Consider the following 27,233-nt stretch of genomic DNA (forward strand, 5'->3'; position numbering starts at 1 on the left):
CTCCAAAGGCTTTCTCCCCAAATGGATTGGTCTACTTCACAGATCTTGTTCTGATCCCCGCTTGTTTCCAAAAATGCCTTACCCAGGTCCAACCCCTCAGAACCATCTCCACCTTACCAGGATCTAACCTCACGAGGTTGCCCGATCAGTATAATTCATTCTTGGATGTTTTTGATAAGATCCGTTTGGAGCATTTACTCCCTCATCGACAGTGGGACTGCCCCATCGACTTACAACCAGTGAAGACTCCCCCAAGAGGCAGAGTACATCCCTTGTCTTTACCTGAGACACCGGCCATGTCTGAATATATTAAAGAAAACCTTCAGCGGGGCTTCATCAGACCTTGCTTCTCACCCACCGGAGCAGGTTTTTTCTGTGTGAAGAAATAGGACGGCTCCTAAAGACCATGCATTGACTACTTAGGGGATCAAGTATGCAACCTTGAATTTTTGGGTTTGAAAATGTTGTGGTTGTAACTCGAACTGGATGGAGCATTGATTCAAGAAACCACGGCAATATGCAGGATCCCCAAAAAACTTGGAGGCGACAAGAATCCATAGAGTAGAGGCAGGAGAGGCTGAAGGCGCCACCGGCGCGGGAGAATTCTCCGCCGGTGCGGCAGTTGGTGCCTGCAGGGAGTCTATATGAGCTGTGATAGTCTTGTAACACTGAAGAAGTTGCTGCTGAACTGCATCCTGCTGTTCCACTCGATTAAGTAAGTGCTGGAGCATATCTTTTGCTAACGGGGAGACGGTGTTCACCAGGGACCAGCGCAAGGTGGTTTGGTCTTAGCTGCGCCTATATCGCTGGTCACGGTCCTCACTAGAGTACTAGGCAAACGTGACTGCAGATTTAGAAGACCAAGCCTGCCAGCCCTATTAATTCTATTTCAGCAATGACAATTAGCAATGGAGCAATGAAGCTGTCCTCTTTGTGTGTTACCTATATACCTATACCTATATAACACAGTACAATGTGACTGCAGATTTAGAAGACCAAGTCTGCCAGCCCTAATATTTCTATTTCAGCAATGACAATTAGCAATGGAGCAATGGAGCTCTCCTCTTTGTGTGTTATCTATATAATACATGTCACGGTTTGGTATTCTGGACTCTTGGATCCACCCAACAGATGTTACCCCTAGCAGGGTGCGGAGTCTAACGGGCGAAGGAGGAGAGGCCCAGGTCAAGGCCTGGCCAGACAATAAAGATATTAAATAAGCAACTTTTGCTCTTTGAGTGGGGAAATTCTGAGGTTGTAATTCGAATTGAATCGGACACTGATTGAGGAAACCTCTACAGACTTTAGGATCGCCATCAAATTTAGCAGGGGACGGAATCCAGAGGGTGGAATTAGAATTAATGGATAACTCAGGAACAGGAGGTTCTGGTGCAGGAACAACCGGAGGAAAAGTAGATGTAGCAGCTTGGATAGCATCTATTCTTTTGACCAGTGTCTGGAAGCACTGCAATAGTTGTCGTTGGCCCGCATCTTGTAGTTCAACCCGGGTAAGTAAATGTTGTAACATATCTTTAGCCGAAGGCTCCCCAGCAGAATCCATAGAGGCCTGTTGATACTGTCATGGATTGGTATTCTGGACTCTTGGATTCACACAACAGATGTTACCCCTAGCAGGGTGCGGAGTCTAACGGACGAATGATTTTTCACCAGCGGTCACCACAAGGTGACTTGGGTTTAGCAGCGTTCACCAGCAGGTCGCGGTCCCTACCAGGGGTGTTGGGCAGAGTCCTGGGGGAGTAATAGTAACTGGTGTGAGGTAGGCACACTGGTAATGTCAGTTCTATACCCAGACAGCAAATAGACAACAGATGCAGGATAAAAGTACAATCAGCGATTTAATGATGATTGGATGATCACAGAATAGTCTTGGTAAATTGGCACAAGGAACATAGGAACAGGGTGAGCAGTACCACCGGCAATGTAGTATGAGTGAATACAATATAGAGGTATAATCAGTGTATTCAAATATAGCAATAGCAAGAACAGTCCAGCAACAAAGTGGAGATGGTAATGCAGCAGGTATAGGAGACCACATTAAGGCAACATGATACAGGAGGTACAAGTAACAGTCCAGCCAGCAAGGTAATCACAGTAGATGCAGCCAGAGTGGAATACCCCGTTATGCCATTATATGCATAGATGAGATAGGAACAGTTCAGCCGGCAGGAGTGGATAAGAACAAGCAGCTTAGATGATACGACCTCTAATGCCACTGAGCCACCGAGACAAATGTGGAGTAGATGATCTTGAGTGATGCAGTCCGTGGAGGGGTAACACAGTAGAGTTAGATGTAACTTGAGCAGCACGGCACGTGTAGTAGCAGCACAACGAAGATAAGTGTAGCTTAAGCGATCCAGTCCGTGGAACAGCATTACAGCGAAGACAGGTTCAGCTTGAGCAGTATAGCCCGTGGAACAGCAATACAGCAGAGACAGGTGCAGCTTGAGCAGTATAGCCCGTGGAACAGCAACACAGCGGAGACAGGTGCAGCTTGAGCAGTATAGCCCGTGGAACAGCAACACAGTGGAGACAGGTGCAGCTTGAGCAGTATAGCCCTTGAAACAGCAACACAGCAAAGACAGGTGCAGCTTGAGCAGTATAGCCCTTGAAACAGCAACACAGCAGAGGCACTGACGATCCAGGTGAGAGCACACAGAATAGGTAGGAACCTAATCAGACAGGTAACTTGATCAACAGGCCCAGAGGAAAGGGAGGAGGTGCCTTTTCAAGTTTAGAGAAAAAACCAGGAACCAATAGGAATCTTGCCAGCAACAGACAGGTACTCAGTCTGCACATGTGCAGATCAAGACTAAGGGTTTGAGGTCTGCTAATGAGGCACAGGTGAGTGTCTTAGTCTTTTTTTATAGAAGCCGAATAAGCGCCGTGTGACAATACAGTACAACGTGACTGCAGATTTAGAAGACAAAGCCTGCCAGCGCTATTATTTCTATTTTAGCAATGACAATTAGCAATGTAGTTCTCCTGTTTGTGTGTTACCTATATAACAATGTGACTGCAGATTTAGAAGACCAAGCCTGCCAGACCTATTTGATTTTCAGCAATGACAATTAGCAATGGAGTTCTCCTGAATTTCACTGGAGATTTTGAAGAACACTGCTACCCCTCCTTTCTTTTCTACCTATGACGCTGCCAAACTGCACTAGAGACTACCCCTTCTGTGTCCCTCTGTGAAATGGCGCTGGATCACCGTGGAGGGTGGTACTTATAGAATCCAAAAGATATCTGAGATCCGATGACGTAACAATGATGTTTTGCCTCTTTTCAATTCTGAGGGCGCGCGAAAGTACCGAGCCGGCTCAGCTCGGTACTCGGATCTGCTAAGTTCGAATGTGATCGGTTCTCAGGGAACCGAGCCTGAGCATCTCTACTGTAGATGAATATATAAACACACAGACACCACTGTCATTTGGTAAAAGGTCACAGTTTTATTCAATAGAAATGGTGGAGAAGAGAGCAATGTGTATAATCTAACAGCTAATAGCAAAACCAAACAGTGGAAGGTCAAATTGCCATTTCACCACTGGCCCCAGGTTATATAACCCTTTACTACACCCCTTCTGGACTCACTATGACTTGCTCACACAAAGCAAGTCAAGGGATCCTCCACACAAAAGGACCAAGAGTCAGGTTACTTCGAAGGGGGCAGTGACCTGTGGCCAATCAGTAGAAGCACCATATGATCTAGTTGCTGACTGCAGTGCACTCTCTCCTACTGTGCCTCATCTATAAGAGGGAGAAAAATGAAATGCAATAAAACAGTTACACTTGAAGGACAGGAGGGAGGTATTTGGTGCAGCAAACAAAGAGACCCAGCATCCACTAACAGGAGTATATATAGAGAAACCTAAGACCCTCCCTGTGGATATTATTGGCTGGGGAATGCAGGAGATTTAATCCTGAATGGGTAAGTGATTGACACTCCCACAAACACATGAGTTTAAGTGTGTTCGGCTTTATGATCTCTCTTGTCATTATTACCTTTAACACATTTCTCTTTGCTACGTAGGTATCTCACTGTGACAGATTCTCTTATTCAAATATGTCACATGCCAGCTTGTGCAGCATATACATTTCAGTTTGCTACGGTTAACTACTTGATTTTTTTTCCGTGCCAGATTTTTACACTAACAGTTTACAACCATATTGGGCATATCACTAGGCCATTGTCTGTCACATATATATTCTGCAGAGTCAGCCCATGTAATTTATTCGCCAACCTCTCCCATTAATACTTTTTAAACTGATTTCAAGTTCCCCATTTACCCACTAGCATTATTAACCCCTCTGTGACTAACACATATAACTATGCATGACTTCACCAATTTCACATCTCGCTGTGCCATCCTCTGTCACTTCTACTTTTTACTTACTCAGCCAATTCCATATACACAAATCCATTTGCCTGAAATTGACTCCACTGTTCTCTACCAGCTTCTGCCATTTACATACAGCCTCGGACTGGCCCGCCGGACAGCCGGTCAATCCACCGGTAGGCCCAGCGGGGTTGAAGCTCCGCCCCCTCCGTTGTTAGGGCGGAGCTTGATGTTGAACTTTGTTTAGATGGCGGCGGCGGTCACATCTCCTGTAACCACACTACCGCGCAGATGCAGAGAGCCCAGGCGCGGTAGTGTGTTTTTCAGCAGTTTGAGCAGGGGAGGGGGACGTCCTGATATCAACATACTGATCCAAGGTCAGTTTGGTCATCATAGGTTCATACAACACTGGACGCAATAGACCACGCCCCCTCTGACGCTGCAGAGTTTCCCCGGGTTATCTGAAGCCCAGCCAGTTTGGTCGTGGCTGGGATACAGAAGCTGGATACTGCCGTTTGATCGAGGAAACATATGGACTGAAAGATACCTTTTTAACATACAAAATGTGAGTGTTTTTAACCCCATGTTTTAACTTAATAAATAGAGAACGTAAAACACCATGAGATCTTTCTCTGTTCTCTCCCTGGTCTCCCATATGTGCACTCTGGTGAGGAGAAGAAACAGGTTTAGAGGGGAGTAAAAGTACATCGTGGTGGTGCTTTTTGAAGCAAGAGGACACATTATTCAAATACTGTATGGAATAGAAAAGGTCACATTGATGTAAGTTTACCATCTGGGACATCGGTATAGGTGGAACTAGAAGACCAACATCCTTTAATGACTTTGGGACCGTTTTCCCCTTGACTTATTCATTGACCCAATCCTTGTGTTTCTTTACCCTTCCCCCATTTGCGCCCGTCCTTTGATATTTATATTCTCTTTCATACAACACTGGCAGCATACCAGCATATATGGAATAAATGTGACAGGCTTTGGATGGGCTGTATTCTGTTCATTTTTTTGTTTTTTAAAATTTCCCTTCTCAACAAGCATTCATTGGTGAAGTACGCAACCGTAGTAGCACTGATGCTGTGTGTATGGTCTTTGACGAGTGGCATATTCTGTAAGAGTCCTTAAAAAATAATTATAACAAAGAGTCATTTTAATAATCAGACTGTGTATACAAGATCTGGCAAATGAAGGGAGCTTTTCATGTAGTCTAGTATTCCAATTGCATCCAGTTGAAAATATAATCATTCAGGGTTGTATAATATGTTGGTCTATATTGTATGTTAGTGTAGAAAGGCACATGCATAGGAGAACATAATTATATTTATATATTTTTCCTTTTGCCTATTGTGCATTCTTTTTGATGGTTGTCCTGTTTAGAATTTAGGGGTGATATAGTGAAAGTATTATAGGCATATATCAACCGTATTTAAAATGAAATTAGATGGATTTCACTGAGATTTGTTGAGAATTACAATCACTTGTTTTTTTTATGAATTGACTTTTATTCCAGGACATGTCACAACAACAACAACAGGTTGGTAACCATTGTACTAAAAAATTAATTGTGCAGTTTATGTCTTCTAATTGATGATGTTATTATTTGGTTTGTGTAGCCCTTGTAATGGCTTTTAATAAGCTCAATACATGATGGGCAATAACAACATATGAGGCGAGGGTTGGAGGTAACCAAATGATGCACTTATCATAAGTAACTGTCTTGGTGCATTAGGAGACGACAGGAGCTGGTACTGGAGTTTCTTCCAAACCACAAGTGTTTTATTAATGGGTCCCATGTAGTTCCCTACCAGTAGAATGGGCAGGGTCTAATGCAAAAGGTGCACATTTAAAATAGTGCTATAAGTTGTCCTCCATGGCCTGACCACACCCCCTTTACTGGCCACACCCACTCCTAAAGTTGGCCACACCCCAATATAGTGGGCCCCTATCACTGAATTCCCCCGGTGGGCCCTTCATGCCCCAGTCCGACACTGTTTACATATTACTCTTGCACTATGCCTTGGCATTTACATTTTACAAAGCCTCTTTCCATGTGATATCTTTTGCAGCTAGCACCAGTTAAATTTCTCTTAACTTTTCACTCTCTCAGATGGTGACATTTACCTATATGTCTTTGCCAGTTTTTGAAAGCTATATGTCACATCTAGTGATATAGGTTCCTCCCACTTCTTTATTTCATTGTGGTAGCCATATAAATTAAAATATCTATTGCCCCTTTCACATCTGACAACATTTGATATTTGCATACCGTAGTGTGTAACTAGTCTTTTCCCAGACAATATATACATCTTACTACCTATAAGTAGTCATATTAACTAATTCTATTTTTCTGTCCTAAGAATCATCAGGTGAGCGACTTCACCCGATGGATAGGAGTAGGCAATAGAACTACAAACATCTCTTTGTCACATAGACACATTACACCCTTCCACTTAAACATTTCACTTTCACAGAGGCTGCCACTTTCTTTTCTTTTTAATATATTTATTGACTTTAACTAGTGATGTGCACCGGCGACTTTTGGTGTCTCGTGTTTTGTGTTTTGAATTCGGATTTTCGCGATGTTTTGGGTTCGGATTTGTTTCAGAAAACACCTGCCGAAAGGTTTTGGTTCGGATTTAAGGTTTTGGATTCGGATTTTTTTTGAAAAAAGCATAAAAAGTTCAAAAATCAAGTTTTTGGGCTTATTTTCACTCCTACGCTATTATTAACCTCAATAACATTCAATAACAAGCATTTCCACTAATTTACAGTGTATTCTGAACACCTCACAATATAGGTATTAGTCCAAAACGTTGCAACAAGGTATCTTTCTGGACTGCGTAGTGGAGTGGTCCCCACAATATAAATAAAAAAACCATCAACTGGTCTTAATCGCACCAAAAAATGTACCTGGACTGCGTAGAGGAGTGGGTCACCACAATATAATTTAAAAACCCTGAACTTGTATGATTCGCACCAATAAATGTATCTGGACTGCGTAGAGGAGTGGTCACCACAATATAATAAGAAAACCATCAACTGGTATGAATCGCACCGAATAATATACCTGGACTGCGTAGAGGAGTGGTCACCACAATATAAATTAAAAACCCTGAACTTGTATGATTCGCACGCACCAATAAATGTATCTGGACTGCGTAGAGGAGTGGTCACCACAATATATATAATAAGAAAACCATCAACTGGTATGAATCACACCAAAAAATGTACCTGGACTGCGTAGAGGAGTGGTCACTCACCACAATATAAATTAAAAACCCTGAACTTGTATGAATCGCACCAATAAATGTATCTGGACTGCGTAGAGGAGTGGTCACCACAATATAATAAGAAAACCATCAACTGGTAGGAATCGCACCGAATAATGTACCTGGACTGCGTAGAGGAGTGGTCACCACAATATAAATTAAAAACCCTGAACTTGTATGATTCGCACCAATAAATGTTTCTGGAATGCGTAGAGGAGTGGTCACCACAATATATATAAAATAAGAAAACCATCAACTGGTATGAATCGCACCAAATAATATACCTGGACTGCGTAGAGGAGTGGTCATCACAATATAAATTAAAAACCCTGAACTTGTATGATTCGCATGCACCAATAAATGTATCTGGACTGCGCAGAGGAGTGGGTCACCACAATATAATAAGAAAACCATCAACTGGTATGAATCGCACCGAATAATGTACCTGGACTGCGTAGAGGAGTGGTCACCACAATATAAATTAAAGACCCTGAACTTGTATGATTCGCACGCACCAATAAATGTATCTGGACTGCGTAGAGGAGTGGTCACCACAATATATATAATAAGAAAACCATCAACTGGTATGAATCGCACCAAAAAATGTACCTGGACTGCGTAGAGGAGTGGTCACTCACCACAATATAAATTAAAAACCCTGAACTTGTATGATTCGCACCAATAAATGTATCTGTACTGCGTAGAGGAATGGGTCACCACAATATAATAAGAAAACCATCAACTGGTCTGAATCGCACCGAATAATGTACCTGAACTGCGTAGAGGAGTGGTCACCACAATATAAGTAGTGCGTAGTGGGGTGGCCCCGGTACTAACTTTGATACCGGGGCCACAATATAATAAATAGTTACACCCTCAACTGGTCAGAATTCCACCAAACAAGTATCTGGACTGCATAGTGGGGTGGCCCCGGTACTAAATTTGATACCGGGGCCACAATATAATAAATAGTTACACCCTCAACTGGTCAGAATTCCACCAAACAAGTATCTGGACTGCATAGTGGGGTGGCCCCGGTACTAACTTTGATACCGGGGCCACAATATAATAAATAGTTACACTCTCAACTGGTCAGAATTCCACCAAACAAGTTTCTGGACTGCGTAGTGGGGTGGCCCCGGTACTAACTTTGATACCGGGGCCACAATATAATAAATAGTTACACCCTCAACTGGTCAGAATTCCACCAAACAAGTATCTGGACTGCGTAGTGGGGTGGCCCCGGTACTAAATTGGATACCGGGGCCACAATACCTCCTCCAAGTTCCAAGTGTAGTGTTTATAACATATTAACACTACACTAATTCTAGCACGTCAAACCCTCTTGTTTTAAATAATGACAGGGCATTTAACTTTTGATTACATTTTTTGAATTTGTTGACATTTTCTTTTACTTTTTGAACATGGCAAACGACTGTTGAATGGTCACATAATGCCAAAAAAATAGTTGCAAGATGGAATTGTCCTTGGGCCCTCCCACCCACCCTTATGTTGTTGAAATAGGACATGCACACTTTAACAAACCAATCATTTCAGCGACAGGGCCTACCAAACAACTGTGGCTGAAATGATTGGTTTGTTTGGGCCCCCACACCAAAATAACAATTCATCTCTCCCTGTGCAAACTAAACAGGCTCTACTGAGGAAAGATGTCGTCCTCATCCTCAACCTCTGATTCCTCTCCCCCTACAGTGTGTACTTCCTCCTCCTCACACATTATCAATTCGTCCCCGCTGGACTCCACAACCACAGGTTCCTCTGTACTATCTGGAGGGCAGTGCTGTACTTCATTAAGGAATTGATTATTCATTTTTATAAACATCATTTTTTCAACGTTGTGAGGAAGCAACCTTCTTCGCCGCTCACTGACCAGGTTCCCCGCTGCACTAAAAACTCTTTCCGAGTACACACTGGAGGGGGGACAACTCAGGTAAAATAGAGCCAGTTTGTACAGGGGCTTCCAAACTGCCTTTTGCAGTTCTAGCACGTCACTACATCTAGTTAATTTAGATTGCAAGGCTTGTAAATACTTTGAAAATAAAAAAAGCAGGCTGCACAGACTGTGGAGCTAGAAAGTGAAATTAAATGGACCACGTTACTTTGGTGGCTATCTATGCTCCCCTCCCCCCCCCCCACCCTACACTTGTAGTTGAATATAAAAAAAGCAGCTTGCATAGACTGTAGAACTAGAAATTCAAATATACAAAGAAATGGACAAAGGCAGTTTGGTATCTGTCTGCATCAGATCCCCTCTCCACTAGGAGTAAAATAGAAAACTATTCAGCCGTTATATAATCTAGAATATAAATAGAATTTGAGAAAGGCAATTTGGTATCTGTCTGCATCATAATCATCAACATCCTCCTCAGCGCCAGCTACATCAATATCCTCCTCCCGGTGTACAACATTCACACCTTCATTAGCCAAATCTGTAACTGGACTGTGGGTGATCCTTCCAGCATATGCAGAGGGCGTGCTGCAAATGCTGGATGGAGTCACCTCTTCCCGTACAGTGATGGGAAGGTCAGGGTTCACAACCAACAACACCCTTGGACTCGCCTTGGGGATTTGTGATGTCATCTGTTTAGAAGGCAGAGTTCTTTGCTGTTTTGTTGTTGTTGCTGACAGCATAACTCTCTTAAATTTTTTGTAGGGGGGGGGAGGAGAAGGGCTTAGATCCTTGGATGAAGCTGGACCACTAGTCATGAACACGGGCCAGGGCCTAAGCCGTTCCTTGCCACTACGTGTCGTAAATGGCATATTGCCAACTTTAAGTTTCTCCTCAGATGATTTTAAGTTTCTCTTTTTGCTATTTTTTGACAACTTGGGCTTTTTGGATTTTACATGCCCTGTACTAGGAGATTGGGCATCGGGCTTGCCAGGCGACGTTGATGGCATTTCATCGTCTATGTCATGACTAGTGGCAGCAGCTTCAGCATTAGGAGGAAGTGGGTCTTGATCTTTCCCTACTTTATACTCCAAATTTTGGTTTTCCATTATATGTAGCACAAGAGAGCGTACCCCTAAGCCACACACACTCAGCAAAGCCTTTAAAAATTATATGCGGAACAGGAGAGTACCACTGGACTTATACTACTGAATCAGTGAACTTTGTATTAGCAGTACCACTGGACTTATACTGCTGAATCAGTGAACTTTGTAATAGCAGTACCACTGGACTTATACTGCTGAATCAGTGAACTCTGTAATAGCAGTACCACTGGACTTATACTGCTGAATCAGTGAACTTTGTAATATATCAGTACCACTGGACTTATACTGCTGAATCAGTGAACTTTGTAATAGCAGTACCACTGGACTTATACTGCTGAATCAGTGAACTTTGCAAATATATCAGTACCACTGGACTTATACTGCTGAATCAGTGAACTTTGTAATAGCAGTACCACTGGACTTATACTGCTGAATCAGTGAACTTGGTAATATTGCAATACCAATGGGCTTATACTGCAGGATTGGTTTTGCAAATTTTGTTGTAATTAATTTTTTTTTAAATTATCTTTTTGTATTTTTTTTTAATTTTTATAACTTTTTTTTAATTTTTTAAACTCTTGGGAATAATGGGGAAATAACTATGCCCTTAGAAGCACAGAGCACAGGACACAGCACCACTGGACTGAACAGGACACAGCACAGGACCCAGCAGCAACACTGAACTCAAAATTGACAGAGCACAGCACACAACACCACTGGACTGATACTGCTGAATGTGTGAACTTTGTGATATTGCAGTACCACTTGACTTTTAATGCTGAATGTGTGAACTTGGTAATATTGCAGTACCAATGGGCTTATACTGCAGGATTGGTTTTGCAAATTTTGTTGTACTTAAAAACTTTTTTAATTAGTTTTTTGTATTTTTTTTTATAACTTTTTTTAATTTTTTAAACACTTGGGAATATTGGGGAAATAAGAACTATGCCCTTAGAAGCACAGAGCACAGGACACAGCACCACTGGACTGAACAGGACACAGCACAGGACCCAGCTGCACCACTGAACTCAAAATTGACAGAGCACAGCACACAGCACCACTGGACTGATACTGCAGAACACAGCACAGCACAGCACAGAACTAAACAGCACAGCACGAGATCTACCAGGACAGAGGACCACCTAACACACCCTCCCTCTACCCTGATCAATGCCCGAGTGAAGATGGCGGCGACTAGCGGGGAATTTATAGGTTCCGAGTATCGCGAGATCCGACAGCGGGATTATGACTCCAAGCCTCGGTTTCAAGTTTTTATTTGGCGCCAATACCCGGATCTGTCTCGGATCCGACTTGGATCGGCAACGTTCGGGTGGGCTCGGATTCAGGAAATCCGAGTGCGCTCATCTCTAACTTTAACATATCTCACTTTGCCATAAAGCAATCTCATTGTGACATTCTCTTTTTTAAATATGTCAAGTGCCAGCCCATGCAAAATATACACGTCACACTTTCTCTCCTTGAAGAAGCGTCAGCGTCTCGTGTGGTTGCTGTAATGGTTAACTATTATAATTAATATATTGCTGAAAAAAAGTCTTACCTGTCTTATGAGACCCACATAGAATGCGTAGTCTAGTTTTTTCAATTACGTATAGCAATGCCATTGTTATATAAGATTGACAGATACTGGTTGGAAATAAATGAAGAAGGGAGCGCAGAATACTCCTACTGAACTATTATAAAAAAAATACAGAAATAACATTAAGCAACTTAATCAGGATAGGAGTAATCGCAAACTAGCTGCAATGCGAACTGCATCTGAATGTTTATATTTACATGTGGGCTTTATAAACTGTACAGTGTTTATCTACTCTCACTATACACAATATAACATGTACCTATAGGATCTCACTTAGATCACTCAGAGAGAAGTGTTGGAATATTAATTATCTTGGAGCTAGATTGTGCAAAAGAATTAATGAACATAGATACTATCTGTGAATAACTTTATAATACATATTACTAATCAGGCATTGTATTGATCATCCAGACTCTAGCTGCAGGGTGTAAATACACACCTTTAGAGGAGAAGTTTATCCATGTCACCACAGTGTAACATATATTTTTAGGACCTAACTCAGATCTCTCAGAGCAAAATGCTTGAATACTAATTACCCTGGTGGTTTGTTTGTGCAACAGAATTAATGAGCATAGTCACTGCCCTTGAATATATAATATATTATTAGTATTACACATATTATCAGGTATTGCATTGATTATCAAAACACTGACTAGTAGGGGGAAATTCTCACTTTTAGTGTTAGGAACCCCTCCAGCCGGCACAACACAACCCGGAGTCTACTCTGCCAGTTAGGTGTTCACTGGAGCCCCTGATGGTGGGGACAGACTGGGCTGCAGACTGACAGAGGGTCGTGAAGTGTGTACCGGCTGGGGAGAACCCAGGCAAGAAGAGTCAGGTCCACGCAGAGGTCAAAGGTCGGCAGCAGGTAACAGTAACAATGAACAAGCTGAGGTCAGAGTTCACAGGCAAAGTTGCAGAACGGGTAAACGAGCCAAGGATCAGGGTCACAGGAAACACAAGCGAAGTCAAATACGAAGCCAAGGGTCATACACGGGAAGTCAAAACGTAGATACAGGAACCAGGAACTGGAACAAGCAGGTCAGCAGACTGGAGCACAGAAGCTATAACCGGCAATGAGGCAGCAGACCTCATTGCCTTAAATACAACCCACAACCAATCAGAACCTGTCCCTAGACATGGCCACACTTGCCAGCACCTAGCAAGACCAATCAGGGCTTAGCCCTGAAATCCACACCTGCAGGCTAATGCCTGCTAATTTAGCCACAGGCTAAATCTGCCTGATTGTCCCTAGAGCGCATGCGCGCCTGGCTGCCAGGACACGGCGCTGAGGAAGCGTCCGACCATTGTCTTGGCAACGGTCGGGAGTTGGAAGGAAATGACGTCCCGGTCGTCATGGTGACGGCTGGGACGTTGGGACCGACAGGAAGCGAGCCGCGGCGGCTGTGAGTACCGCCGCGGCTCGCGACAGTACCCCCCCCTTGAGGAGGGGTTAAGGAACCCCGACATCCCGGTTTCCTTGGAAATTCTTTAAAGAACTCCTTCATCGAGTTGTCTCCGTGGAATCCAAGACCGTTCTTCTAACCCACGATTCCTCCACTGCACTAGGAAGTGCACCTGACCTTGCACTTTTTTGGAATCCAAGATCTTCTGAACAACGTATCTTGGTGATCTGTTTGATTTTCTCTCAGGCAAATTTGAAGACTGGATTTGAGTAGGATATAATACTGGCTTCAATAGAGAATAGTGAAATGTGTTGGGGATTCTCAACGAGCCCGGAATTCTTAACCTAAATGCGACAGAATTCACCTGCTTGATGAAAAGGAACGGGCCGATGAACTTGGGGCCCAACTTTTTGCAAGGCTGTCTGAGTTTAATGTTTTTTGTAGACAGCCACACTCTCTGGCCCACCTTGAAGGAGCAGATGGTACGGTGGCGATCCAAATTTTTTTTTGCGACAAATGAAGCTTGTTTCAGAGATGCCTGTACTTTCCTCCAGATAACTCTGAGATCTCTTGCAGTGGAACGGATCTCCTGGACACCAACTGGGTTAAGCGAATACAAGGAGTTTGATCTGGGGTGAAAACCATAATTGCAGAAAAACTGAGAAGTTTTAGTAGATGAATGACAGGAATTGTTACAGGCAAATTCCGCCCAGGGTAACAAGGAAGACCAATTATCATGGAACTCTGAAGTGTAGCATCGTAAAAACTTTTCTAAGGACTGGTTTATTCTTTCGGTTTGCCCATTTGACTGAGGGTGATATGCGGATGATAAACTAACCTTGATTCCAAGAAGGGTACAGAAAGATATCCAGAATTTTGCTATGAACTGAGAACCCCGATCGGAAACTATGTCAGTAGGACGTCCATGGAGCCGGAAAATATGTTGAATGAATAAGACGGCCAAATCCCGAGCTGTAGGCAGTCTGGGTAGGGAACGAAATGTGACATCTTGCTGAACCGGTCTACCACGACCCAAATGGTATTGTGTCCTGCAGAAGGTGGTAGATCTACTATAAAATCCATGGACAAGTGGGTCCATGGTTTTGCAGGTGGTGCCAAAGGAACTAACTGGCCTATTGGGCGGATCCTAGGAACTTTGTTTCTGGCACAAACCTCACATGAGAGGACATGACTCTTGACGTCAGCAGACATAGATGGCCATCACTGTACGGGAAAGGATTTCTAACGTCTTGAAAATTCCAGGATGCCCCGCAATCCTACTGTTAAGCGCCTCTGCCATAACCGTCTTCCTTAGATGGACTGGAACAAAGAGACATCGCTCCGGAGTAGTATCAGGGGCTAATTTCTGGAATCTCTGAAGTGTGATATTTAGATCTTGGGTCAACCCGGCATGGATTACAGAAGGAGGAATAATCGGCTATGGGATAGTGACTGGAATGTGGTGTGCCGAGAAACTTCTGGATAGGGCATCTGCCCGGACATTTTTGGAGCCTGGTCGGTAGGTGATCAGGAAGTTAAACCGGGTAAAGAATAACGCCCACCGGGCCTGTCTGGGATTTAAACGTTTGGCTGACTGTATATATTGTAAATTCTTGTGATCGGTAATGACAGAGATCTGATGTGAAGCACCCTCCAACCAATGCCGCCACTCCTCGAAGGCCCATTTGATTGCCAATAGTTCTCTATTACCGACATCATAGTTGGCCTCTGCTGAAGAGAACTGACGGGAGAAATAAGCACATGGGTGCAGACGATTAGTATGAGGATCCTTCTGCGATAGGATGGCACCGGCACCGATGTCAGAGGCGTCGACCTCAAGAACAAATGTCCTAGCTGGATCCGGATGTCTAAGGACCTGAGCAGAGACAAAGGCCTTTTTCAGGCTTTCGAATGAGGCTACTGCTTGGGTCGACCAATTAGTTGGATCCATTCCTTTACGGGTCAGAGCGACAATGGGAGCCACAATGTCAGCAAAGTTGTGAATGAATCTCCTATAATAATTGGAGAAGCCCAGGAACCTCTGCACCGCCTTAAGATTGTTGGGTTGCACCCAATCCAAAATAGCCTGGACCTTAGTTGGATCCATGGAGAATCCCTCAGAAGAGATTACATAGCCTAAAAAGGATACCCTCTGCACCTCGAAATCACACTTTTCCAGCTTAGCGTACAGGTGGTTCTCTCGTAATTTCTGTAGAACTTGTTTGACGTGAGTCTGATGGGCAGGCAAAGATCTGGAATAGATGAGGATATCATCTAAATAGACGACCACGAAACAACCAAGGAATTCCCGAAGAACTTCATTGATCAAGTCCTGGAACACTGCAGGTGCATTGCTAAGGCCAAACGGCATGACCAGATACTCGTAGTGGCCAGAGTGCGAATTGAATGCCGTCTTCCACTCATCTCCTTCCTTGATACGGATGAGATTATATGCTCCACGAAGGTCGATTTTTGTGAAGACCGTAGCCCCTCTCAATTGAGCAAAAAGTGCAGAAATGAGCGGAAGAGGATAGGTGTTCTTAATTGTGATAAGATTCAATCCCCGGTAATCTATACAGGGTCTTAGCCCTCCATCCTTTTTGGATACAAAGAAGCATCCTGCTCCTACGGGAGATTTAGATGGCCTGATAAAGCCTTTCTCCAGATTTTCATCGATGTATTCCTGCATGGATTTGGTCTCGGGAACAGAGAGAGAGTACAGGCGACCCTTAGGCAACTTGGAACCAGGAATAAGCTCGATGGCACAGTCGAAGTCACGGTGAGGTGGTAAGGTGTCAGCAGCTTTCTTGGAGAACACATCCCAGAACTCATGATATTGTGAGGGAAGCTGCTCCGGAATAGACTGAATCACCCGCAGGGGCAGTGACAAGCAGGACTGTGTACAGTAAGAGCTCCACTGGACAATTTCTCCTTTTACCCAGTCCATGACAGGGTTATGACGGGAAAGCCATGGGTGGCCCAAGATCAAGGGAACTGATGAACAATCGATAAGGAGGAAGGTTATTGACTCTGAATGGAGAGCTCCGATTTTTAATTGTAGTGACGAGGTCTCCCAGGAAATCTTGCCACCAGGCAACCGACCTCCATCTAAGCCACAGACAGTAATAGCGGACTTGAGTTCTACCATTGGAATTTTAGCAGCGCGGGCGAACCCGATGTCCAGGAAGTTGCCTGCAGCTCCACTATCAACGAAGGCGGACAGGTCCATTGAACGAGCACTAAACGTGATTTGTGCAGGGATCAATAAGGCGTTTTTCGGGGAGACAATCTGTAGACCTAGGTGAACTTTCCCTTCGTTCCCTAGGCATGCTCTTTTCCCGGCTTATTCGGGCAGGAGCGGGAGAAGTGGCCTTTTGTGCCGCAATAGAGACATAAGCCCTGTGATCTTCTCTTGTCTCTTTCCTCGGGGGAGAGACGATACGCTCCCTATTGCATGGGTTCCTCACCATCCGTGGGAACAGGAATGAAGCCGGATAGATGTGATGATGTCTCCTTTTCGGTTTTCCGCTCTTTAAATCTCCTGTCGATTTTAATGGAGAGGTGCATCAGATCCTCCAGAGAGGTAGGAGATGGGTACTGCACCAAAGAGTCTTTGACCTGTTCCGACAGGCCAAGACGGAACTGACTCCGCAAGGCAGGATCATTCTATCCACTATCAGGTGACCATCTACGGAATTCAGCGCAGTATTCTTCTGCCGAGCGCCGGCCTTGTTTCAAGGCCCGTAGCTGAGCTTCAGCGGAGGCAATACGGTCTGGGTCGTCATATAATAGACCTAACGCCTCGAAGAAAGCGTCTACTGACTGCATGGCAGGACTGGTCTGCGGCAAGGAAAACGCCCAGGACTGAGGGTCACCCTGTAGAAGGGAAATGATAATCCCGACTCTTTGATGCTCTGACCCAGAGGAGCGGGGTCTCAATCAGAAATAGAGCTTGCAGCTCTCCCTGAAATTCCGAAACAGGGACCTATTTCCAGAGAAGCGATCCGGCAAGTTCATCCTAGGTTCGCAGACGGAACATGAAGTGGGTTGTGACACTTTTGCGGCTTCTTCTTGAACAGACAGACGCTCAGCCAATCCCTGGATCATCTGATATAAGGACTCAACATGGGCTGCTAGGGCTTGTGCCGGAGACGGTGAGGATCCACTTGCATCCATTCCAACCTCGTCTCCGTGAGTGGGCCGGTTATAATGTTAGGAACCCCTCCAGCCAGCACAACACAACCCGGCGTTTACTCTGCCAGTTAGGTGTTCACTGGAGCCCCTGATGGTGGGGACAGACTGGGCTGCAGACTGACAGAGGGTCGTGAAGTGTGTACCGGCTGGGGAGAACCCAGGCAAGAAGAGTCAGGTCCACACAGAGGTCAAAGGTCGGCAGCAGGTAACAGTAACAATGAACAAGCTGAGGTCAGAGGTCACAGGCAAAGTAGCAGAACGGGTAAACGAGCCAAGGATCAGGGTCACAGGAAACACAAGCGAAGTCAAATACGAAGCCAAGGGTCATACACGGGAAGTCAAAACATAGATACAGGAACCAGGAACTGGAACAAGCAGGTCAGCAGACTGGAGCACAGAAGCTATAACCGGCAATGAGGCAGCAGACCTCATTGCCTTAAATACAACCCACAACCAATCAGAACCTGTCCCTAGACATGGCCACACTTGTAGGCTAATTGCCAGCACCTAGCAAGACCAATCAGGGCTTAGCCCTGAAATCCACACCTGCAGGCTAATGCCTGCTAATTCAGCCACAGGCTAAATCTGCCTGATTGTCCCTAGAGCGCATGCGCGCCTGGCTGCCAGTACACGGCGCTGAGGAAGCGTCCGACCGTTGCCTTGGCAACGGTCGGGAGTTGGAAGGAAATGATGTCCCGGTCATCATGGTGACGGCCGGGACGTTGGGACCGACAGGAAGCGAGCCGCGGCGTCTGTGAGTACCGCCGCGGCTCGTGACATTTAGTAGAGATGTTTATAATCTTCACTACAATTTGGGACTAACACATGAGATTAATAAGAACAATGTTGGCCTGATTCATTAAGTAAAGTAAAACAAAAAAAAAGTAGTAACTTATCAATTATTTGTGCGATGCAAAACAACAGTATTTAAAGTATTTTCCTTGTGCAAAATAATGAACTAATTTGCACCCCTTGCATTGTAGCATGGTTTGTCTAGGAGCAAATTTACTAATTTTTTTGCGTTAATGAATCAGCCTGTGTGAGTTTAAGTTTTGACTCTGAAATATGCATTGCTTAATACTAATATTTGGGATATATGCGAGCAACACCAATACTTATGTCTCATGTAACTAATACTCAGTGGAGAGTTTTAAACTTTTAATAGAACTGAAATTATATAATGAGATCATTGAAAGCAATGACACTTTGACTTTGCAAGATTAAGTGGTCGATGCTATAGACTGCTTCATAAGAGCAACATTGTTACTGAACATCTCACAGCATTCTGACTGTGGGGATGGAAAAAAAAAGAGTTTAGTAACAGAACTGTACATACATTTTAACACTAGATAGAAAAACCTGATACATGTTCTTTAACTCTCATCATAGATGCTTAGGAGTTCTTGGTGATCATTCCTGCACAATAGTGTGTTATGCAATTAACAATGACCCATTAATAAAGGAATTACTGGTATTTTGTGTGTGAGCATGAATTATCCACATGATTAAGAAACACATTTCTATTTAGATTTGCATTCTGATAACTTAATAGACCAACTGTGCTTTATTCTATTAAGCATTTTAAATCAGACTATCATACCAGTTGAATAATAATATCATGCAGCTAAGAAATAACTGTAAATTCAACTAGGTAATAACAAGAGCACATAGCAAAAATAATTTAATTCTCGAATATTCACATTTCAATGCATTTTGAGTCTTAATATTTGTATGAAATAGTATTTGGGTTAACTTGGTTAAGAGCTTAATTTAATGCTTATTAATTGGGGGGAATTCAAGTAGCCGTCATGTTCCACTGAACATCACTGCTGCACACATTTCTGAGTACTACTGTATACCAACATTGCGGATTTCTTTTTGCACCTTAATGGAATGCGAGGAGAAATCTGCGATGTTACATCACCACTGAGTTCCCCTGCGACCTATCCAGAGGTACTTCACATATAAATGAATCCCACATAAAGTTAACATAGAATACATTATTAATAGTCCTCTGATATGAACAATCTTTTCTCTTTATGTCCTAGAAATTTACACTTCACATGTTGCCAGGCCTTTCTGCTTTATTCTGTTTCCCAACAGATTTGTACAATTATTGACTCAACAGCTTCCTTTGCATATCATTTGACCATTTTCTGGCTCATAGTTTTCAGAGTGGCAGTCCATGCAATTTCATTTCCCTGTGCCTTCCTCTGAAGCAGTTGTCACTTAGATATCTCACTATCTTAGATGGTGCCATTTACCCATATGTCCTTTTTGGCATCTTTTGACACATACGCCACATCCAGTAACTTACATTTATTACTGTGCCATACTCTGCCACATATATATTCGACTGAGGCAGCCTCATTGAATTAAACACCCATTGCAACACAAGCAACTGTCAGCTTTAGACACCTGCATGTCACAGTGTGTATTAGATTGTCATCCTCATCTTGGAGAAGATAATGGTAAGATTTGAAATATTAGAGGTAAAATCAATTCAATCTTTATAATTATTTTAATTTAATATTTTTCAAAATAAATTTCCAAAATAATCTAGATGTTCCTGCTATATTTTCATGGGAGTCCAGTCTAGATCATAAATTTTCATACATTTAATTAAAATTTTTTCCTCTTAGAAAACACTATGGTAGTGCCAAGATACATAGGTATAATTTTAATGGTAAAGAAAATCAACATTCTTTCTTAAAAAGGCAGTCCAAATACTAATTACTATTTTCATTTTTTACTGGTAGATATATTTGTAAGTCCACAAAATAGCCTTTTTAACTGAAAGTCCCCATCCAAAAACTACTGTTGGTTATATCTTTGGATATTATAAAAAGTGTCAGCAGTGTTAGGGGGGTATTGTTGCTCCGGCCGCCAGAAGAACGAGCGCATTAAAACTATTACCGTTTATACTGTAATTACTCGCTGAGTTTCATCTCGCAGCTCCCTGAGCTGCGAGATGAAATTCAGCGAGTAAACTACCGTATAAATTCAGCGAGTAAACTACCGTATAAATTCAGCGAGTAAACTACCGTACTAACGGTTTTTACGCGCAAGTTTACCGTATAAACGGTAATAGTTTTAACGCGCTAGTTTTTTTGCGGTCTGGAGCAACAATTGAATACCCCCCTTAATGTGGATGTGAAGCCACAGCGCTTTTGAACTTGTTGCTGTTTAATGAACTTTGATAACAACAGTAGATATATGCAGGTACTCACAATTGGTATAATTTGAGGTACAACAGGCCTTAATCTATTGGGGAGCCTCCGGTCACTTACTAAAGTATTTTGAGGACTTTTTATAATATGTGGCACACAGCTCTCTATGATGCAACTGTTCCCCTCACTGTCTCTGATGGAAGTGTCGGTTCGAAAGCTGAACTTCCTGTACTCAGGTGTCCGCATATGCACAGTAGCACATCTCAGACATTCTTAGCTTTGCTCCACTTCCTCCTAGACAACCCGGGAACTACAAGTACTAGGAGACAGGGGACAGAGTGTAGCGCTCCATATTTCATAGTCAGAAGGCACGACTGCTCCAGCTCCTTAAAGTACCACCATTGTTCTCATGACCTTACAGGCCAGCGGTTGAGACCATGGTTTGATACTAATGTAAGAGAAGCAGGAGTCTTTTTGTCAAGCATTGGTGAGCAGAATGCTGTCATTTCAGCAAAGATTTCAGGGACTGACAGATTTAGTGCATTGTGTTGCATCAGAACTGAGAATTGAGCACACAATTCAGAGAGCTAATGAAAGTATTTTCTACTAGGTTTTGCAAAACATATCTGTAAAACAATATACAATGATTGCTTACATGGAAAAATTGCAACCCAAGACAGAACAGCTGGGAGTATAGCCCAAATGGTGGAAAGCTTTCTATTCATTATAAATGAGGAATGATTTATGCCAGGGAAATTAACTAGTTTGAATCTCTCTAAAGGGTTAGGGAACAGACAGGGGAGTGAGGTACGTCTATTGGTAGTATCTCTATGGAAGGACTTAGGGAAGGCTGTAAAAGACCTTGGCTGATTAAGGTTCTACCTCTAGGATCCAGGAAAAATTGCAAGGGTAAGTATTCACTGTTCTTCCACCTGCCAAACCCAGCGTGCTTTCATTATTTTATTCCCTTTAGCTTTGTTTTCTCCTTATTTTTCACTTCCTTCACCCTTGATGCTGTTTCCTTCCTTTCTTTCCTCTCCCTTTATTTTACTCTGTTCTCCTTGACCCTGTTTAGGCTTCTCCCAGCTGACCAATTTTTTCTGTCCAGTAGTTCCCATTATTTGGATCCTACACCTCCTAGCCTGACCATATTTTCCCCTATTTCTGTGCTCTCTTGTGCCCCAGTCATTCCGATGGAGAGCCCTGGCCGCACCTCATCGGACATGGAGTGCTGGCTCCCCCCTGCTCACCACAGTTTCCCCTGTCATGCCTCCCCGTGGCCGCCGCTATTCTTCTAGGGGAGTGAGTTGCCATGTCTCTAGACTGGCAGCATTGCAGGTTATTCCTCCTCGTGGCATGCTCATCCAGCTGGCTACACTGGAAGTGGCATTGGAACGGCTATGGACACTGTTGGGTGCGGCTGTCCCAGCTGAATCATGAGGAGGGAGCCTAGCACTACTCATTGAGGAGGGGGAAGCCATCCCCAATGCCAACAGTGTCCCAACCCACTACATCATCACTTCCGGTGCAGTCGGCTCGACACGTGTGTCGTGAAGAGAATAATTGGCCCACCAGCCTCCTTGTGCAGACTTCACAGTAGGGATAGGAGGCCCTCTAGTATAAATGAAGAAGAGCTTGTACCTGACCCTCCCTCTCAAATCAGTGCTCGCAGGATCCCAAGGTCATGCGGCTCTGGCAATGAGGGTGGCTGTAGGGTAGCAGCAGATTGTTAGGCAACACTAGCGGACGATGAGCTCTTGCTCAGACCCTTCCATGCTGCCTGCAACCACTGCAGTTGGGTGGGGCATGATTAGGGGCTCTGCTGCTTCTCCTTGTGTCTGATGTCGGAGCCAGGATCCTCCCCTGCCTACGGGTAGTCTGGTGATCTGCCTCCTCTAACCTTTTTTCAGCATGTTCACATCCCTGTGGTATCCGGTTGGGTCCTGGAGAGCAGCCGAAATACTGCATTTCTGCGGTTTCACATGTCTCCTCACTCTAGTGAGGCATTTCCCGGTTACCCAGAGTACTGCTTCAGCTCAGCTGACTGCAGCTTACAATCAGGGGATATCAGTCTCCACTCCGGGGTTCCCTTCAAAACCAGTTACTGGGTGCCGTTATCTTGGATCCAGTCACCTAATCTCTCTCAGCCAGTCAGAGTGCTGCTTCAGCTCAGCTGACCACAGCCTCCAATCAGGTGATAACAGTTAGTATAAAAGGACTTCCTGGAGCACTTACCTGTTACCAGTGCAACATTGATTCCAACCTGGTTTCCAGCAATCTGCAGTTTTCTCAGTCATTTCTGCTCAGATAGTGCAGTGTGCAATTTGGTCCCAGTCCTGTCCAGCAATCGGCTCCCAGTCCGGTCCAGCAATCCAGTTACAGTCCTGTCCATTATTCCGGTTCCAGCCAGGTCCAGCTGTCCAGTCCTACAATCTGGCTTCAGTCCGATCCAGCAATTCGGTTTCGGTCTGGTCCAGCATTCCTGTTCTAGTCTGGTCTCCTTTGCTAAATCGGACCACCATCTTGCTATTCTTCAATAATTGCCAGTCTCCAGTGCCATTCATATTCTCTAGTCTCTTGAACTCACAGCAACCAGCATCTGTACCAGTCATTTCATTTCCATGCTAACCTAATTAAGTCACCCACTTTTTTGCACATAATCACTAATTCTGCTCCAGAGATACAATCCAGCCCAGTTACAGACAGAGCATCAGTTACAGTTTTTTAGCCAGGTCCGATGAATTTTGTCAGTTCCCTTAACTTTGTCAGTCTGTGTCATTGGCTTGCTCGCTACCTTCACAAGTCGGAAGCTGAATTTATGCATTCTGCTTTCTTCACGGGTTACGTCTGCTGACCGTATGGGAAAATTTTGAAGTCAGCTTTTTGGCTTTAGTGAAGAAGGTTAACAAGATTAAACTAGGGCGCATGTGCGGCCCTTTCCCGGAGCCCCTTTTTTTGGACCTTTGTGGTTTCCCTCGTGGGGGTGGTTTACAAGAAGGTGGCAGGGAAGTTCTGGTTGATACAGCACTTGTGTCACAACTATATGCATACCTGCTGCTGTTGGCGCAACTCAGAGGAATGTGCGGAATCTAACGTGCCCCTGATATTCACCAGGGACCCCCGTAAGGAAGTATGGACTCCGCTGCAGGGACACGCAGGTCGCGGTCCTCCCACAAGTCAACAGCGAGATACGAGAGGTGTCAGACAGGCCGGGTCGGTAACGTTCTGGAGGTATGAGGTACACAAGGATATCTGAAAGAATGGTGAGACAAGCCGGGTTGATAGCGTTCAAGTAGCGCAGTACAAGGGAGAATCCAAATAGAGGTGGTCAAAATGGTCCGGGTCAAAAGGTCACAAGCAGCACGGGGATAGTCAGGAACAATGCAGAAGACTGGAATACACACTAACACGCTGGAGACAGGAAGACCTAATACTCTGGCACTGGTAGGAGGGCCAGAGGAAGTTTAAATACAGGAGTGCTCCAATTAACATCAGCGCTGCAGCGCTGTCATATTCAGTGCCAGGAATCCACTATAGCATGCCGTTGCCTATAAACGGGGCGCGCTGTCTTGCAGAAGTCGGGCAGCCGAGAATCCGGAAGTTATGCGTCTGGTTGCTAAGCAACCAGACGCGCTGGGCGGAAGGACAGGCGGCCGTGCAGGACGGCGCCTGACAGTATACCCTCCTCTTCTTCCTCCTCCTCCTGTTTGAAGGAATCTTCTAAGAACTCTGGGAGCGTGAAGGTCCTGCTTGTCCACCCATGATCTCTCCTCAGGGCCATACCCTTTCCAATGGACAAGATATTGCTGTTTGCCATGAAGAATGCGGGAGGCCAAGATCCGATTGACCTCGAATTCTGTTCCAGAAGAGGTTTGTATAGGTGGGGGACGACAGGGAGGATGAAAGAATTTGTTGAGTACCAATGCTCGTAGTAATGAAACATGAAAAGTATTATGACATCTCAGAGAAGGCGGAAGTTTCAATTTAAAGCACACAGGATTGATTACTTGCAGGATGGTGTAAGGGCCAATAAATCGATAAGCCATCTTCATAGAAGAAACTTTTAGTTTCAGGTCCCGGGTGGATAGCCATACTCGGTCTCCAACTTTTAGGAGGGGAGTGGCCCTACGATGACGGTCTGCAAAGATCTTGTGATGCTGAGTAGCCTTCACTAAAGCCGTCTTAGTTTTGGCCCAAATGAGAGCAAACTCCAGATAGAGGGTATCTACGGCTGGAACCGGTGAGTAGAACACTGGAAAAAGATCCGGAAAAACAGGATGACTTCCATATACAATAAAGAATGGGGAGAATCCCGTGGACTCATGAATGTGTTGGTTATGAGAGAACTCCTCCCAAGGAAGGTATTGAGACCATTTACTCTGATTGTCAGAGGTAAAACAGCGAAGAAATGTTTCAAGATCCTGATTGATTCACTCCATCTGTCCGTTGGTTTGGGGATGATACCCCGAAGAGAATTTTAATTATTTGTTCAATTTACCGCAAAAGGTTCTCCAGAACTGGGAAGTGAATTGGACTCCACGGTCCGAAACGATCTCCTTAGGGCAGCCGTGTAACCTGAATATCTCCTTGATAAAGATATCTGCAAGACGACTGGCTGTGGGCAATCCAGTTAGAGGAATAAAGTGTGCCATTTTTTAAAAGCGATCAATAACCACCCAGATAGTGGTAAACCCAGCACTGTGGGGTAGATCTGTAATAAAATCCATGGCCACACTGTCCCAAGAAGCATTGGGAATAGGGAGTGGACGAAGGAGCCCTGCCGGAGCTCTTCTACAAGTCTTGTGTTGAGCACAAATAGTGCAGGAGGCAATGAATTTGCAAATATCGGCATCTACCTCTAAAAAGAAGGGTCGTTCTTGGTCTGGCTGGGACAGAACTGGAGCTGAAGAGCATGCTTTCTTTAATGTTGTGAAGGCAGACATGGCCTCCGAGGACCAAACCCTAGGATTGGCAGTCTTCCTGGTTAACGCTGTAATGGGAGCTATGATGGAGGAGAATCCCCAAATAAATTGGCGATAATAGTTTGCGAAGCCGATGAACCTTTGAATCGCTTTAAGGCCTTGTGGCTGAGGCCAATCCAGGATAGCTGTCACCTTGGTGGGATCCATACATAGACCTTGACCTGACACAATGAAACCGAGAAAAGGTACCTGAGTGACTTCAAACACGCATTTCTCCAACTTGCAGTAGAGGTGGTGTTTCCGGAGTCTATGTAGGACCTCCTTTACTTGTTCCCGATGAGATTTCAAATCTTTAGAAAATATTTAAATATCGTCTAAATACACTACCACTGAAGTGTATAACAGGTCATGAAAAATATTATTAACAAAAGTTTGGAAGATAGCTGGGGCATTGCAGAGGCCGAAGGGCATCACCAGGTACTCGAAATGCCCATCTCTGGTGTTAAAGGCCGTTTTCCATTCGTCCCCTTTCTTGATGCGAATCAAATTATAGGTCCCACGGAGGTCCAATTTAGAAAAAAATTTGGATATCGATTTTTGACAGTGATGCGATTGAGAGAACGATAATCGATACAAGGCCGAAGAGACCCATCCTTGTTCTTGACGAAAAAGAAACCTGCGCCAGCTGGAGAAGTGGACCTATGAATAAATCCCCATTTCAGGTTCTCAGTGATGTATTGAGACATGGCTGACGTCTCTGGACGAGATAACGGATAGGTCCGCCCTTTGGGGATCGCTTGGTCAGGAGATAAAACGCAATCCCAGGGACGAGGAGGAGGCAGGGTCTCTGCTTCAACCTTGCTGAATACATCTTGGAATTTCATATAGGCCGCAGGAAGATTAGTTAACTCGGAATGGGCCATAACTTGAAATCTTGGAGGCAAAACTTTGGACAAACATTTAAGACTACATCCTGAACCCCACTAAATAACTTGAGCGCGGCCCCAATCCATTTGGGGAGAAGGCATCCTTAGCTAAGGTAGCCCCAAGATGAAGGGATTAATGGACTTGTTGGATCATCTCGCTATGAACTGCCCCTACCATCAACCGCACAGGAGAAGTCATGGAGGAGATGGAGCCGTGAGTGACACGACTACCATCGACTGCCATCAGGGATAACGGTTGAGGCAATGGTTTTAGGGGTATTTGGAGCTGCGAAGCCAGATCCGCCGAAATGAAGTTCCCGGAGGAGCAGGAGTTCACAAAGGCCGTGGTGGAGAAGGTATCTTTAGG

This window comes from Mixophyes fleayi, chromosome 11, assembly GCF_038048845.1.
Source record: "Mixophyes fleayi isolate aMixFle1 chromosome 11, aMixFle1.hap1, whole genome shotgun sequence".
Lineage (NCBI taxonomy): Eukaryota > Metazoa > Chordata > Amphibia > Anura > Limnodynastidae > Mixophyes > Mixophyes fleayi.